Source organism: Mesoplodon mirus (assembly GCF_964341445.2).
Source record: "Mesoplodon mirus genome assembly, contig: HAP1_SCAFFOLD_680, whole genome shotgun sequence".
NCBI classification, from domain to species: domain Eukaryota; kingdom Metazoa; phylum Chordata; class Mammalia; order Artiodactyla; family Ziphiidae; genus Mesoplodon; species Mesoplodon mirus.
In genome coordinates this window covers 74,033-89,011 of record NW_028295349.1, presented here as the reverse complement: position 1 = coordinate 89,011, position 14,979 = coordinate 74,033, and the positions used below count along the sequence as shown (strand labels likewise).

Below are 14,979 nucleotides of genomic sequence, written 5' to 3'. Positions count from 1 at the left end.
ATAAAAAGAAACGAAACTGAGTTATTTGTAGTGAGGTGGATGGACCTAGAGACTCATACAGAGTGAAGTAAGTCAGAAGGAGAAAAACAAATACCGTATGCTAACACATATATATGGAATCTAGAAAAAAAAATTTTTTTTAAATGGTTCTGAAGAACCTAGGGGCAGGACAGGAATAAAGACACAGGCATAGAGAATGGACTTGAGGACATGGGGAGGGGGAAGGGTAAGCTGGGATGAAGTGAGAGAGTGGCATGGACATATATACACTACCAAGTGTAAAACAGATAGCTAGTGGGAAGCAGCCGCATAGCACAGGGACATCAGCTCGGTGCTTCGAGACCACCTAGAGGGGTGGGATAGGGAGGGTGGGAGGGAGATGCAAGAGGGAGGGGCTATGGGGATATATGTATACATACAGCTGATTCACTTTGTTATACAGCAGAAACTAACACACCATTGTAAAGCAATTATACTCCAATAAAGATGTTAAAAAAAGTATTAAAAAAATAGTGTATATATGTCAATCCCAATCTCCCAATTCATCCCACCACCGCCCCTTCTCCCTTGGAACCATACATTTGTTCTCTACATCCGTGTCTCTATTTCTGCTTTGCACATAAGATCATCTATACCATTTTTCTAGATTCCACATATGTTAATATATATTTGTTTTTCTCTTTCTGACTTACTTCACTCTGTATGATAGTCCTGTTTTTATTTTTAACATCTTTATTGGAGTACAATTGCTTTACAATGTTGTGTTAGTTTCTGCTGTATGACAAAGTGAATTAGCTATACATATACATATATCCCCATATCCCCTCCCTCTTGCTTCTCCCTCCCACCCCTCTAGGTGGTCACGACGCACTGAGCTGATCTCCCTCTCAGAGACAACCTATAGGCGACTCAGGGGTCAAGCAGCAGATTGGACCACAAGACCTCTAAGTTGCTACCAAACTGGGGATCTGGACCCATTTCCTAGTTTTGCTTTGAAATACACCTGAAGAAATGAAAAGCAGGTGGTCGCCGACTTTCAGAGAATTGAAGTCTGTTTTCTTGCCAGTTATTTTTCTGCCACCATCAGTTTCCATAAACCCTATGAGGAGACATATGTCCTCCCTCATTCTTACAGATCCAGTTGGATTGGAGATGACGGAAGTGATGGCACAAAGCCAGACACGTCTTAGCGCTCACTCCGCACTGTCACCAAATGGCCAGGCGTCAACCTTGAAGCACAATCTCTATGCTGGTTCCTGCAGAGACAAGAAGAAAGAAGAAAGAATAGGCAGAGCCTTTGGACTTCAGGACTTGTGATCCCATTTTTGTCCTCTGTAGCCGTGAGGACTTGGCAATACAGCCTGAGGCCAACAGTACTGCCTGGCCTCAGTGGCTGAAACAAATGAGGGATTTAGGTTTTCACAGAAAAGTGTGAAGAGAGACCATGCAGAGCTGGGATGCAGCTTCAGGATATGACCTGAGAGCCAGGCTCCTTCTGCCCTTTGGCTCCACCATCACTTCTGTGTTGCAGGCAGGAAAAAGGGAAGAGCAAGAGGAAAAAGTGGTGTTCCTACCAGTTTCAAAGAGCTCTCCTAAGAGTCTGCCCCAAGGTTAGTGCTCTTTTCCCTGGCCACACCCTACCGCAAGGGGGACTGGGCACTTTGTCACCCAATAAAATCCAGGGTCCTCTTACTAGGGAAGTAGGAGGCGAGTACAGGGCAAACAACAGCAGTCTCTTCTACTTTCTCTCATGTCCCTCTGTCAGGATAGTGGAGATTGTACCCCGCTTTCTAAAGATGAGAAAGCTGAGAGGTGGCCAGGAGGACCTGCACAGAGCCACAGTGGGTTGGTGGTAATGTTGGTGTCAGCACCCAGCTCAGGGCTGGTTTTGAAAAATGATGAACACAAAAGGCAGAAATCCATGAACATCTGTGGGCAAACAGCAGCTGTGAGCCCAGGGCCATCTCTGTGGGGAGTCAAACTGACAGATGAGAGGGGCTGCAGGGTGCAGTGAGAATGAGGGCTGCAGGACACAGGGCTCCATGTCATTCCCTGGGTTGGCAAGAGCTAGACAGCTTTGGCCTTGGCTCAGTTGGGAGAACAGATGGGCAGGAATTCGGCACAGCTTCCAAATCAGCCAAGCAGCAAAGACTGCCTTCTTTGCCCTTGTCAGCTGAGGCTACAGCTCCCACCAGTCCCAGCCAGCTGCAGAGGCCCAAGCCTGAAGACCATGACAACTTGGCCCGGACTGTGCCATGCCCCGCCCACTGTGGGAGCCAGGAGGACAAGCAAGTGCAGGTGTTCCGCCCAGCAGTGAGGGTGACACCTAGGTGGAGCTGCCCACCAGGTTCAGATTTCTCTGTGCAGGGCGAGCAAGCCTTGTAGCAATCCAATCTCAGCCCTGACTCCTTTGGCGCATAGGACTCTTAACTATGGAGACAGCCAGCCCGTTTGATTGAGGTCCAGACCTCTGTTCTTTCTCATGCTCTCACCTCCCTCCCACAGGAATGATGGCAACGTGGCCAGAGGTGAAAGGCAAATCCAGGAATTATACTGAGATGCAAGCAATGCAGAGAGAACTCCTTCCCACATCTGAAGACAGGAGGGTCCTCACAGAAACAAGGCAATCGATGAGGGGATAGGAACGCGTGTTCAGCTCAGAAACAGGACATAAAATACATAGAATTTTATTGCAGCTCTGGCTAGAGCATATGGTATAAGAGGAAGAAATACAAGTCTTTAGAAAGAAATGCACTTTGTGCTGTCAGCTAGACGTGGTAGGTTCATTCTCTCTTTCTCCCTCCAAAGACTACATGAATTTTGGATTATCTGTGTATCTACTCCCAATTCACTGACTCTGGTATTAAAAGCAGACTGAAATTTGTTTAGAATTCTACTTAGCTAGAAAAGTTCTTTTTTTTTGAATGAGACTGAAATTTGTTTAGAATTGTTTAGCTAGAAAAGCCAGAAAAGCTTTTTGTGAATGGTGCAAGGATGACTACCATGACTCCTTTAAAGAGAGAAGCTGGGAAAGAGATGGGAAGGAGAGGCCGGGCCGGCTGTGAGGGCCCCACCCCCAGGAGGATGCTCCCTGAAAGCAGCAGTCTGTGCAGTGCCCACCACACCCCTCCTCCGCGAGGCTCTGGCGCCCTGCAGCCACCTGCAGGTTACACGATGAGGCTCTTCCAATGAGTATAAAGAACCCCCAACCCTGCTCCCTTACCCCAGGACTTCTATAATCTTGAGACCCTAGACTCATCAAAGCTACACTCTGCAGCCTGAAGATCTGTCCACACAGCCAAGGGAAGGCTGGGCAGGAGGCAGCCAGCAGGCTCTCACACCACCTGCCTCCCCTCCTTCCTCAGTGGCTCCCACGAGGGCACAATCAGGGCTGGGAGGCTTCATGAGCCCCCCTTGGCCCTCTGGGATGTGAGGAGTCAGCAGGGATTCATACCCATCCTGCCGGGACCATCTGCACTCAATTATAAGCCCTTTGGAAGCCAGCAGAGGGCTGTTAAGCTGCCGCTGGTTCTCTATGATTAGCTAGTTCTTGTCTTTTGAATACTGCATATGGTGCAGCCAGCTGCAGAGAGCATTCATGACTCAAAGCTTTTTTCCCCTCAAAGAGAAAAGTGCTAAGTTGTTATTACTATGGGAAGAAAAAAAAAGTTTAAAACTCTTACTTTCTGGTTAAGTTCCTCTTCCTCCCTTAAAATTCTACCTCTTCCCAGGATTGGGACCATTCCTTTGTCTGTTTTCTACCAGCACTATATAGGTACTTGCTTGCTGAAGATGAGCCTTGCTAAGAAATATCAAGATTGTGTATAATTCCAGCTCAGGTGTTGTTATCCATGGTCCAGTAGACCCTCTTCTCTCCCTTATTTTGTGTGAGAGACCTGACGTTAAGGCATGCTTTTGATGAAACCACTCCAAAAAGTCAACTCTTTGCAATCAACTCAGGAGCCAGCGCCACTGCTGAGGCTTACCTTCTTTCCCAGGTGCTGAGCCAGGAACAGAAGCAATACTGCTTGGTTCGCACTTGAAACCCTCAGTGTTCTCTGTAGGCGAGAAGCAGTTAGCTGGCTACAAGCTAGCATTAAAATCAGTAGGGATGCTTAAAAAAAACATGTATTTCTGGGGCTATACATAGACTTGAAATCCAGGCTCACATGTGAGTGGAGGTCCAGAGAAGATGGAGATTTGAGAGTCTTGTGAATAGTGATAATGAAAGCCATGAATTAGCTACAATTCACAGGGAAAAGAATATGGAAATAGAAGATGGGGGTAATCAGAGTCCCTTCTTCCTCATATCTCTGAACTAGGCAAATAACTCGTTTCTTTTCTCATAATACACAGGCTCTATGGTAAACACAGCACAAATATGCCAATAACCACAGGGCACTCTATGGATAAGACAATTCTTTGTAGAGTGGATACATGTATAACTGATTTGCTTTGCTGTACACCTGAAACTAATGCAACATTGTACATCAACTATACTCCATTTTAAAAATATATATTTAAGAAAATGTTCTTTGTACCATGAGTTTGGCTGGCTTAAGCCTATAAATTTGCAAAACTTTAGGAACCCATCTATATATGGAATGAATAGTTCTACTCTCCATGTTGAGAGACAAATAAAAATGCCTATTTAACTATCTAGCAGGAAAAGTACCCCAAAAGTGATTTCACTTTTTTTTTTTTTTGATGAGCAATTTTAAGCATGTCCAAGAGGAAGAAAATCTGTACCAATATGGGTTGTTCCACTGAGCCTAATGGGAGCCACATGTCTATCTGACAAGGGAGTTACAAGTTTGGAAAGGGAGAAAACAAAAGGAACCCTGTGTTGTTAGTCTGAAATTGGAGGTAAGGTGTAAATTCATGGTTTTCAATATATGGATACAGAAATAAATTTAGATGTCATGGGCACATAGGTATGTGTATACATATACACACATGCAGATATTCCCAAACTCTGACCACTGAGATGGCCTGGGACCAGTGGCTCCACAACAGTACTGGGTACACTTAGCACTCAAATCTTCGCTTTAAGGTAATTTTCCACTAAAGCAAGCAGGGCTGGAATAGGGAAAGTACAAGACAAACTTGGAATGTCTTATAGTGTCAGAAAATAAAGAAATGCCCAAGTTAAAGGGGGATGTGTCAAGACGACACAGGAGCCAGCTTGAAGGTGTTCCTGCTGGCCACATCTGAGACCATTTAAGCATCTAAAGGAATAACGATAATAACCAATTACAACCCACTGAATAAAAACTGAAGAATCCATACTTGTAATATTAATATAAATTAATAAAGGGGGAATGAGTGATTCTATAGTGGAAAAGTCTGGCAAGCACCACCTTAAACAAGTGGTCAGTTAGTGTCATAATGATGGGACAGGTGGAAATCATGCACCGCTTGAAGAGATGCAGCGAGGAAGACGCAGCATTGCTTCTATGCTGCTCCTGCCAAAGATGCATAAACTAAACCTAACCTAACCTAATCTGACAGGAAACACCATCCAAAGTAACTGGCCTGTAATCTTCTAAAGTGTCAACGTCCATTACTCAGCCATGAAAAGAAATGAAATTGAATTATTTGTAGTGAGGTGGATGGACATAGAGACTGTCATACATGAGTGGAGTAAGTCAGAGAAAAACAAATACCGTATGCTAATGCATATATATGGAATCGGAAAAAAAAAAGGTTCTGAAGAACCTAGGGGCAGGCTAGGTAGACGGAGGCGTAGAGAATGGACTTGAGGACACGGGGAGGGGGAAGGATAAGCTGGGACGAAGTGAGAGAGTGCCATGGATTTATAATACACTACCAAGTGTAAAATAGATAGCTAGTGGGAAGCAGCCGCATAGCACAGGGAGATGAGCTCGGTGCTTTGTGACCACCTAGACGGGTGGGATAGGGAAGGTGGGAGGGAGACGCAAGAGGGAGGAGATACGGGGGTATATGTATAGCTGATTCACTTTGTTATAAAGCAGAAACACACCATTGTAAAGCAATTATACTCCAATAAAGATGTTTAAAATTTTTTTTTAATTTAAAAATTAAAAAAAAGGTCAAGAAAGCCAAGAAACAGCTGAGGTACCATTCAGAATAAAGGCCACTACAGAGATATGACAACTCAAAGCAGTATGTAACTCTGAACTGCATCCTTTTGCTATAAAGGTTATTATTGGGACATTTGGCAAAATCTGAATGGGGCCCAAGGATTAGTGGCAATTTCCTGATTTGACGGTTGTTTTGAGGTTACATAGAAAAATGTCCTTGTTTACATGAAATACATACTAAATTCAGGAGTGATTTTTAGGAGTGACAGGCCCAGCAACTTGGCAATTTATTTTCAGATGATTCAGGTTCTGAATTGGTAATTTTTCTGTCTGAGGAATAGTTCAATTTTTTTTTTTTTTTTTTTTTTTTGGGCCACGCTGTGCAGCTTGCAGGATCTTTGTTCCCTGACCAGGAACTGAAACTGGGCCTCGGCAGTGAAAGCGCCGAGCCCAAACCACTGGACCGCCAGGGAACTCCCTAAAAATGTTTTTAAAAGTGTAACTTCTTTTCCTTTTTATGTTATATGACTTAAAAAATGACTATAGCAATGAAGACAGTGATGTTGACGATGAATTTGTGACATCAAGAATTTCATAAAATTATTTCTTGAAATAAGGTAGAAATTCATGTTATTTTATATAATGTGATTTTTAAGTATATATTTTCATTAAAACATTTAGGAGTTAAAAAAAGATCAGTGAACGAATGTGCTCTTCTAGGTTGAATTAAAATAGAATATTTAAGGTTTAAAAAAGTTTGGCTGGGGAAAAATAACAGTTTTGCAAAACCTTTGCGATCCAAAACTAAGATGATATTCAACAGCAAGAAGTATTCCAATTTCTCATAACCAGTTCTCACAAGCAAAGAAATGCATGCCTCACTTTAAGAAGGTGTCCAATAGAAACAGGCAAATCTGAAAGAGTTTACCAAGTGTAATAAATTAGAGGTGAAATCACAACAAAAGAATTTATGGCGTACAAAAAAATTCACAAGTAGAAGATTCCTTCTATCAACTTCTCAGAGTTCCATGAGCTCTCCCCTGACCTCTGAAAGATGGGTTTTACCAAAATCTGGTTTACACGGAACTTTTCAGGTATATATGGTCTGAAAAGAAAGAAGTATCTGCTAAGAACCTGCCTGGTGCTCCTTCCTTGTTGCAGCCCTTCTTTGTGTAAGTGATCAGAATCAGGTCCAAGAGACACAGAATCAAGCATGACATATCACACCAAACACCATTTCCTGTCCAACCAATTCTCATCTCTCTCCAGTAATGAAAAGGTGGACGTTCTTCTTGGACTGCAGCATCTGTGCAGCCCGCTCCACCCCGACCACAGCAGACAGCCTCTGGGCATCGTACTTGGAGTAGGGGACAGTGCAGGTCCAGGCAGCTTCCTCTCCTCTGGTGGCGGCTTGCAGCATGTTACAGACTTCACTGTAGAAGTGGGGATATGTTGGCAGTTCATAGAAAATTAGGTTCCTGATGCCTTTTATTGTGTATCTGTTAGAAGGAGAAAGAGAGGCTATGTCTACATGAGAAATTTTATGGAAAAGCCACCGAAGAGTTTTACAGGGACATAGTCACTCTCGCTGTTTCATGCAAGGAGAAAGACCATGGCACAAATAACACACAGACCAAAAGTTACTCAAATTTGAGCTGGAGGGGCTCATTTTTTGTGACAGTGTATTTGAATTCCTAATGTTTGGCTTAAGATAATGATAAAATGAATTTGCACTTCTTGAGCCTAATCTGAGCAGACTGAGGTAGGGTGGGGAAGAATAGTAGACAAGGATTAGAAATCTGTCGCAGAAAATTTGAAAAGCAGGCATTTCCAATTTAACATTATCCTAATTATAATCAGGCAAAACAGTGTTCTGTAATGGAGATGAGGTCAGACCAGACCCAGTACATAAAATAAACAGCATAAACTGTAAATGCACTCCCATTAGTCTTTTCTTGTCATTCTGTAGACATGTTAACTCCATGGCAGATGTCCCAAGTTCACCCATTTACAAAATCCTGCCCGAGGACCCATTAGGCATTATGGGAAGGCAATTAATTTCAACAGCTTCCTCGCTTCTTTCCCTGCTGCACAGGGCTGCATGGTGTGGGGAGGGTGCAGACCCTAGGGACGCGCCTTACGGTTCGGGTTGAGATCAATCATTCCCTCTTGGGCTCCATGACCAAAGATTTTATACGTTGACAAGTTTCTGATTTTTCCTGTTAAGACTCTCATACAGGGCTGATGTCAGACTCCCTCGGGAATTTTATTTTATTCATGGACGGTAAGTTTTCCTTGTCTTTTTATCCCTTGGCTCATCCTGATCTCTCTGGAGACCCTCCTCTCCCAAAATATAACTGCAGCCCATTACTTGGATCAGCTTTCCACATCCTCTTTCCATAAAGGAATTTTAATGGCTAATGATGTTGAAAAAACACAGTTCTGCCTCAGTAGTTATCAAAACAAACACAGAGTTCCATTTCTGCTTAGTATGTAGAAAACTCAAGAGAATACTGCTCCCGTGCTAACAAGAAAAAGATAATCTACAACAGTGTTCCTTTTCCTGAGCCTAGACAGCTGATGTCACAGGGCAACCAAGTGAACGGATTCAACGGTGCCCTGGTGTGTGTGTAACAACTGATTCTCAGTGGGGGAGGATAGGTGCTGATTTGAAGCATTTGCCAATTTCTGTGGTGTAAATACTCCATTTCAAGCTACCAGTGTCATGTTGCTGAACTTGGAACTGGGAAGAGATGTGCAACCATACCTTAAGAGCTGGTATGAGCCAGCTTCAGCCCATCACTGACTGAATTCCAAAGAGTGACAAGATGGTCTGAAGAAAGACAGGACATATGAACCACTTCACCTTTGGCAGAGCACAGTGGGGAAGAGGGCAGCTGCTAAGAAAGTGGGTAGGAAGAAAAAAGCTACACTTTTAACAAGTTCTTAAAGGGCAATTATGGGCTTGCATGACAGTTCAGAATCCCTGGGATTCCCGGACACTCCTTTACTTCACAGTCATGATGGCTTTTCCAAAGGTCTCCACTGGGAGCCCTGGAAAGGCTGGACGCAAGGCAGAAGACCTGAGAGACCCCGATGGTGGTGCAGACATGAAAACTCACTCTCTTCCCAGAGCCATGTTGTATATGAAGCTAAAGCCTGAAGCCAGTGAGGGGGCAAAGGTCAACTGCCAGGGTGGAGTCAGAAGCAGCAAAACTGTGTGCCCTAAGGGAGGAGCATTAACCCCTCACCCCATCCCTCCCCACCACAGGACTTACATCCAGTCAAAAGAGCAGTCTGGGGAAAGGGGAAAGGGCATGAAGACTGGGGAAAGGGCATGAAGCCTGTTCAGCCCAAGATCCTGCACTGATGTAAGCAGATGTTTGCCACCACTGCAGAGATGCAGGGAACTCTTCCCCACCAAGACCCCTCGTAGAACAAGGCAGAGGCTGGCCACCATGGAGGGTGGTGCAGGAGCCCTGAGAAAGCGCCAGCTCCAAAGCCCAGGATGGACAGAACCTGCCTGCATCTGAGCTGGACCAGGAGGAGAACAACTGCCCCACTTCAAGCCTTAGGGGAGGAGCGAGCAGGAGCAGCCTGCTGCTGGGGGAGGGGCCGGAGCGTGGGAGAGGCTCTCCCTCGGCACAGGGGTGCAGGGCATGGTGAAAGCTGAGAGGGGAGCAGGACACTGAGACAAGGCCCTCCAGCACTGGGCCCCACAGTGGGCCACTGTCTGCTGGAGGAACTGGCAGTTTGTGGTAAATAGAAGGCAACGACGGTAACAACCAAATCCTAACTAGATTCACAACTGCCACGCTAGTGGCCTGACAGAAGAGGCGTCCAGGCCAGCTACTTACTCAGGCACTACGTTCAACTGACAATTACAAAAAACACAGAAAAGCAAGAAAAAGACATTAAAACCATGAGGTATCATTTTGACTATCAAGTCACTGGAAAAAAGGAGAATTTACAGAAATATTTACAGAATTTACAGAAATAGGCTAATGGAGTATAAATTATTGTGAGTGTGTATTTCACCGGGGAGGGGAGAAGATGGGAGTGGCAACACACAGCAAATTTTAAACTGGGTACAGCTTTTGAACAAATAAGTTTTCCTTTCCAAATTTATCCTAAGGAAATGCCTAGGCAACTATGCCATCAACTACGCATATGGATGCTCTTGGCATTATTGTATATAATAACAGAAAACAACAAATCAGTATGCCCATTAAAAGGAAACTGGGTTAATTATATACCCATACAATGTAACACTATGCAACCATTAAAAAGGATGCTATACACACCTTAAAGATTACTTATAATTACACAGAAAAGGTATTTTTACAATGTAAAGATTTAGCAGACCTACCTTGACCAAGTGATTACATTTAGTATCACCAAAAATGGGACAAACTGACACCCTGGGCCTCTTGAGGAGATGCAGGGGGAAGTACACAATAGCCTCTATGTAGAATTCTTACTAAAATAATGTTTAAATCTTTGGTCCCCGAACTCTAATGCTCACTGAATCACCTATTTGTTTTTTAAAAATACCTGTAATTGGTCCCCATCCCCAAACACCATGATTTAATTGATACTGGGGTATGACCAGGGCATTCAGATTTTTAAAAGCTCCCCAAGGGGATTCTAATATGTAGCAAAGTTTGGGAACACTGATCTAAATAATAAGAAAACAGCCAAATCCAGATGTGAGACATTCTACAGGAAACTGGACTGGACTCTTCAAAACATATCAGTATCACAGCAAGAAACAAAGGCAGAGAATTATTCTAGATCAGGGTTTCTTAACCCTGGCACTACTGCCATTTTAAGCCAGGTAATTCTTTGGTGTAAGGGCTGTCCTGTGCACTGTAGGACGTCTAGCAGCACCCAGGCCTTGACCCGCTTGAACCACTAGACCACTAGAGTAACCCTCCAACTGTACCAACCAAAAATGTCTCCAGATATTTCCAAATGTCCCTTGGGGAGCAAAACTGCTCCTGCTTGAGAACTGCTAAAATAGACTAAAGAAACATGTCACGCAAATGCAACGTAGGATTCTTAACTAAATCCTGGATTGGAGCGGGGAGTGGGTGGTGAGAAGCAGCTGTAATAGTCATTTTGGGAACAACTAGGAAAATTTGCATACAGACTAAATATTAGATGGTATTACTGCAGTAATGTCAAGTGGTATGTTAATGGTGTTGTGGTTAGATAAAAGAATGTTGTTTTTAAGCTCTACAGGCTGAAAGATTTAGGAGTTAAGTGTCACGAAGCCTCCCATAATTTACTCTCAAATGGTTCAGGAAGAAAAAATAAGAGATGTGAGTGGAAAGAGAGAAGGAGAGACAGAGAATGTGGGTGCATGAGAATGTGGCAAAATGCTAACAGCTGGTGAAGCCTAAGTGGAAGGAGTTAGAGATGTTCACTGGGATAGTCTTACAATGTCTTTTGAAATGAAATCTTCCCAAATAAAAAGTTGGAGCGGGGGCAGGATATAGTAGAACTATATATATATTAACTTAAAAATACATCCATAACATACAAGTATATACCAAAATGCTAACTTATTTAAGCTTTTTTTCAATAAGCACATAAAACATTCAAGATAAAAGAAAGAAAAATCCAAATGTGTACACTGTGATCCCAATGTTGGTGTCCTTTTTAAAATGCCTGTGTCTGTGTGTGTGTGCACGTGCACATGTTTTTTACATCAAAGAGACAGGAAAGAAATACACCAAAATGGGTATTTATATCAGTAAGATGATAGGTGATCCCATTTTTTTAACCTAGATTTTCTAGGTTCTCTACAATAATTGTGTAATACTCTTATAATGAGAGTATTTTTAAAGCAAAATAAAACAACAAAACCAATTCCAATAGGTATTATATTTAAAACCCAAGAAAATCTCTCTTAGGACCAATTCGTGCACAGTAGAGACTAGGCATCTCCTGGAAATAAGAGCACGTGACCAGAACCTCTTCAGAGGGGCAGTTAGTAACAATTCCCATGGTCTTCTGCACCTCTTCCCCTGCCTTCCTCCTCTCCTGTATGTGCTTTGGGTCTTCGGTGACCCCTACAAATATGGCGTAACACTGTGACAGGACCCAAAACTAAGGACATTCCCGATGTCTATGTTACCTGACAACTGTTAAAGATAAATGAGGCAACCACAACTGACTTGCAAGGCTGGCTCCTGCATACAGTCTATAAAGACGAGGTCTGTTACTTCTATAACTGGGGTTCTCCCTGGGGCAGGGAGCACTCAGAAACACCCCACTAGCGTTTCCCACCTCCAGAAATCCTACCTCCAGAGTTTCTGATTGCCCCCTGCTTAAGAATCCTTCCTGTGCTAACCCACTGATAATGCTCAGAGAAAGAACTGTAAACTGTCCTCCCCTCAGGAGGGCCATCATGACCAAATGCCCATCCCATCCTAAGATTCTACTGGTTTCATCTCCCCAAAGAAAACAAATCCTCAGGATGAAAGTTTTTTGCTAGCTCACAAATGAACTGCAATATGTCTAACACGGCCTACTTCCATAGAGAATATAAATACAGAATTTTAAAGCTGGATACTAAAGTGTAAAATACATGTACTTTTCCCAAGGTCAAATGAAAAAATCAAATCACAAAGACACTGCAGATCAAAATACCCATCATCACCTTGGTGACCTCTCAAGCAAAAAAATCTATAGCTGGGAACCTTGAGATAATTGGCAGTTGCAGGTTATCTCCATTCAACTTAAACACCCACTAACCTGGTCCAGGGTACAAAGCTAATGGCCCGTGTTCGGTTTGTCTTTATAGTGACTTTGGGGACAAAACAGTTTGGTCAATAAATGAACAGTGTAAGACAGAAGACTGTCCTGCCTACTTAAGAGAAAGGGCTCCTTTGACATCATGCCCTCTCCTTGAAAAGCTGCTACTTGAGAGCAGTCCTCATCCCAGCTTAGCTCACTCTTGCTACAGACAATCACGCTGGGAAGTTTTCCAATCCATCCACTTCATTTAAAGGACTTGCTTTGATGTATCAAGCTTTTGGAAAACTAAGGGCTCTTTAGACCTGCTGAGTGCAAACTCCCCCAAAATACCATTTCCAACATGAATGAAAACAACAACTCACTGGAACAAAGCAAATAATGATGCCAGCAAGAAGCAAACCCTGAAGCCCTTAAATAGTCACCTCTAAGCCCCTCACCTTTTGCTTCTCCTAAGCTTCAAGGAGCCCCTTAGTCCTGGTTCTCCTTGGTGCAGAAGTGTGTGTGCACTGCCTCAGGACAAATGAGAGCTTTCTGAACACTGACCCTGTACTCAACTTCCATCTCCACAGACCACACAGTCCCCAGGTGTTTCATCTGTGCTTCTACGACAGGTTCCTCCCTTTCCTGTATTCAGTTGAGAGCTGCTCAACTCTATAATATCCTTCTTGAGGGGTATACCCACAGCTACAGGAGGTACCCTAAGTATGGACCCACTCCAGATCTGTATACAGGTTATGCTGTAGTCACTCATTCGTTTCTACCACCTTTTCCAACAATGCCCATTTTGAAAGAAAACCAACCAACCAATCAAGAAAAGTCTGTCCAGCCCCCCAGACTCTGGCTTGTCTGCAGGAGGTGAAGCAAGGGAGGACCTTATAACACAGCAAAGCCCACCATGCACTTGGAAGCAGACCCTCCAGAGAGGACACTTGAAACCTGGCCCTACTTTACCTTTTGTAGAAATGGAAGTGCTCTGTGAGGAGCAGGAACTGCTTCTCTCCTTGAAGGAAGAAGTGTCTGGCCCTGGAGACACCAGACTTCTGGGTGTACTCGCAGATATGAGTGAAGTTCAGTTCCTCCTCCTTGAAGTAATTTCGGAGACGCACAAAGTCAAAGTAGGAGGGGACATAGATAAGCGTGTGAGACGTGACTGCATCACGATACTGAGGCAAAATCTTGTTGACGAAAAAGTTAAACCTGATTTGGAAAGGCAAAGGGCAGAGAGTCAGTGGTCTAGAGGTGAGCCATAGTGTCACTGCCAACTGCATGACCCTGGGCAAGTCACAATCTCCTTCTACCTCCCCTAAGAGGCCAATTTGGCCTACCTCATTGCAAAGAGATTATATAGGGATAAAACTTGTTAAGCGCATCAAAAAGTAAGTGCCAACACTATTCATCATAAAGGATAGATGTGATGCTGGTATATCCCAGAGAATTATTCTAGGAAGTACGTAACTGTATCATTCATTCATTCATTCAGTTGTCAATCAGTCAGTCAACAAATAATTACTGAACACCTACCATGTGTTAAGCACCATTCTGCTACCATGGGTCCCCTGACTAAACACAATGAGAAGACGGGGAAATTACATAGAGAATTAGAAAAACAGTTCTTGCCCTGAAGGGCTTAGAATTAAGTTGTTGACATGAGGCATTAAAAAATTAATGTAATTTAAAAATGCCACAGTCTAGGGGAAAGTACCCTTGATTTACTAACCCTGACACTATTGGAACTAGGACAACACACCATTTCTCTGGCCTTCAGTGTCCTCCTCTGTCAATGGCATGATTGGATTCAATTATCTCATTTCATTTCGTAAATGGTAACTAAGAAAGCCAACGTGGAATACAATTCTAAATTTGAATGCCCAAGTAAAATCCCTCTCTGTGACCCCCAGGGATCCAATGGGACAGGGGAGGGTACCTGGCATCAATCACTGAAGCTAGGTTTTCAGGTTCCATCCTCTGGAAGACATGTGGGAGCTGCACCAGGACATGACTGATGCAGCCTGTCATCGGGACGTTCCTCACAGCCACCTGCCAGGAGTCAGTGAGAACATTAGGAAGTGAGCTATCCCCATTGTTGACCAAATGCTGTCCTCTCCTTCTGCCTCATGACCCAAACAATACACAATACTTCATGAAAATT

The 14,979-nt window shown here is 43.6% G+C and overlaps 1 long non-coding RNA gene and 1 pseudogene across 2 annotated transcripts in view; one reads left to right on the top strand and one right to left on the bottom strand.

Annotated features, from left to right (window-relative positions):
• Positions 1-423: 423 nt before the first annotated feature.
• On the top strand, positions 424-6,047 carry LOC309797516. The gene is made up of 2 exons (XR_014292687.1): positions 424-1,610; positions 2,506-6,047. It is a non-coding gene; the product is annotated as an uncharacterized lncRNA (long non-coding RNA).
• The window catches only part of LOC309797515 (U3 small nucleolar RNA-associated protein 25 homolog), a 29,285-nt pseudogene continuing 20,338 nt past the window's right edge, over positions 6,033-14,979 (bottom strand). Inside the window, exons 10-12 of the transcript in view lie at positions 14,755-14,867; positions 13,782-14,027; positions 6,033-7,564 (exon numbers count right to left, since the gene is read on the bottom strand). The product of the transcript in view is annotated as a U3 small nucleolar RNA-associated protein 25 homolog (transcript). The remainder of the gene's footprint in view (positions 7,565-13,781; positions 14,028-14,754; positions 14,868-14,979) is intronic.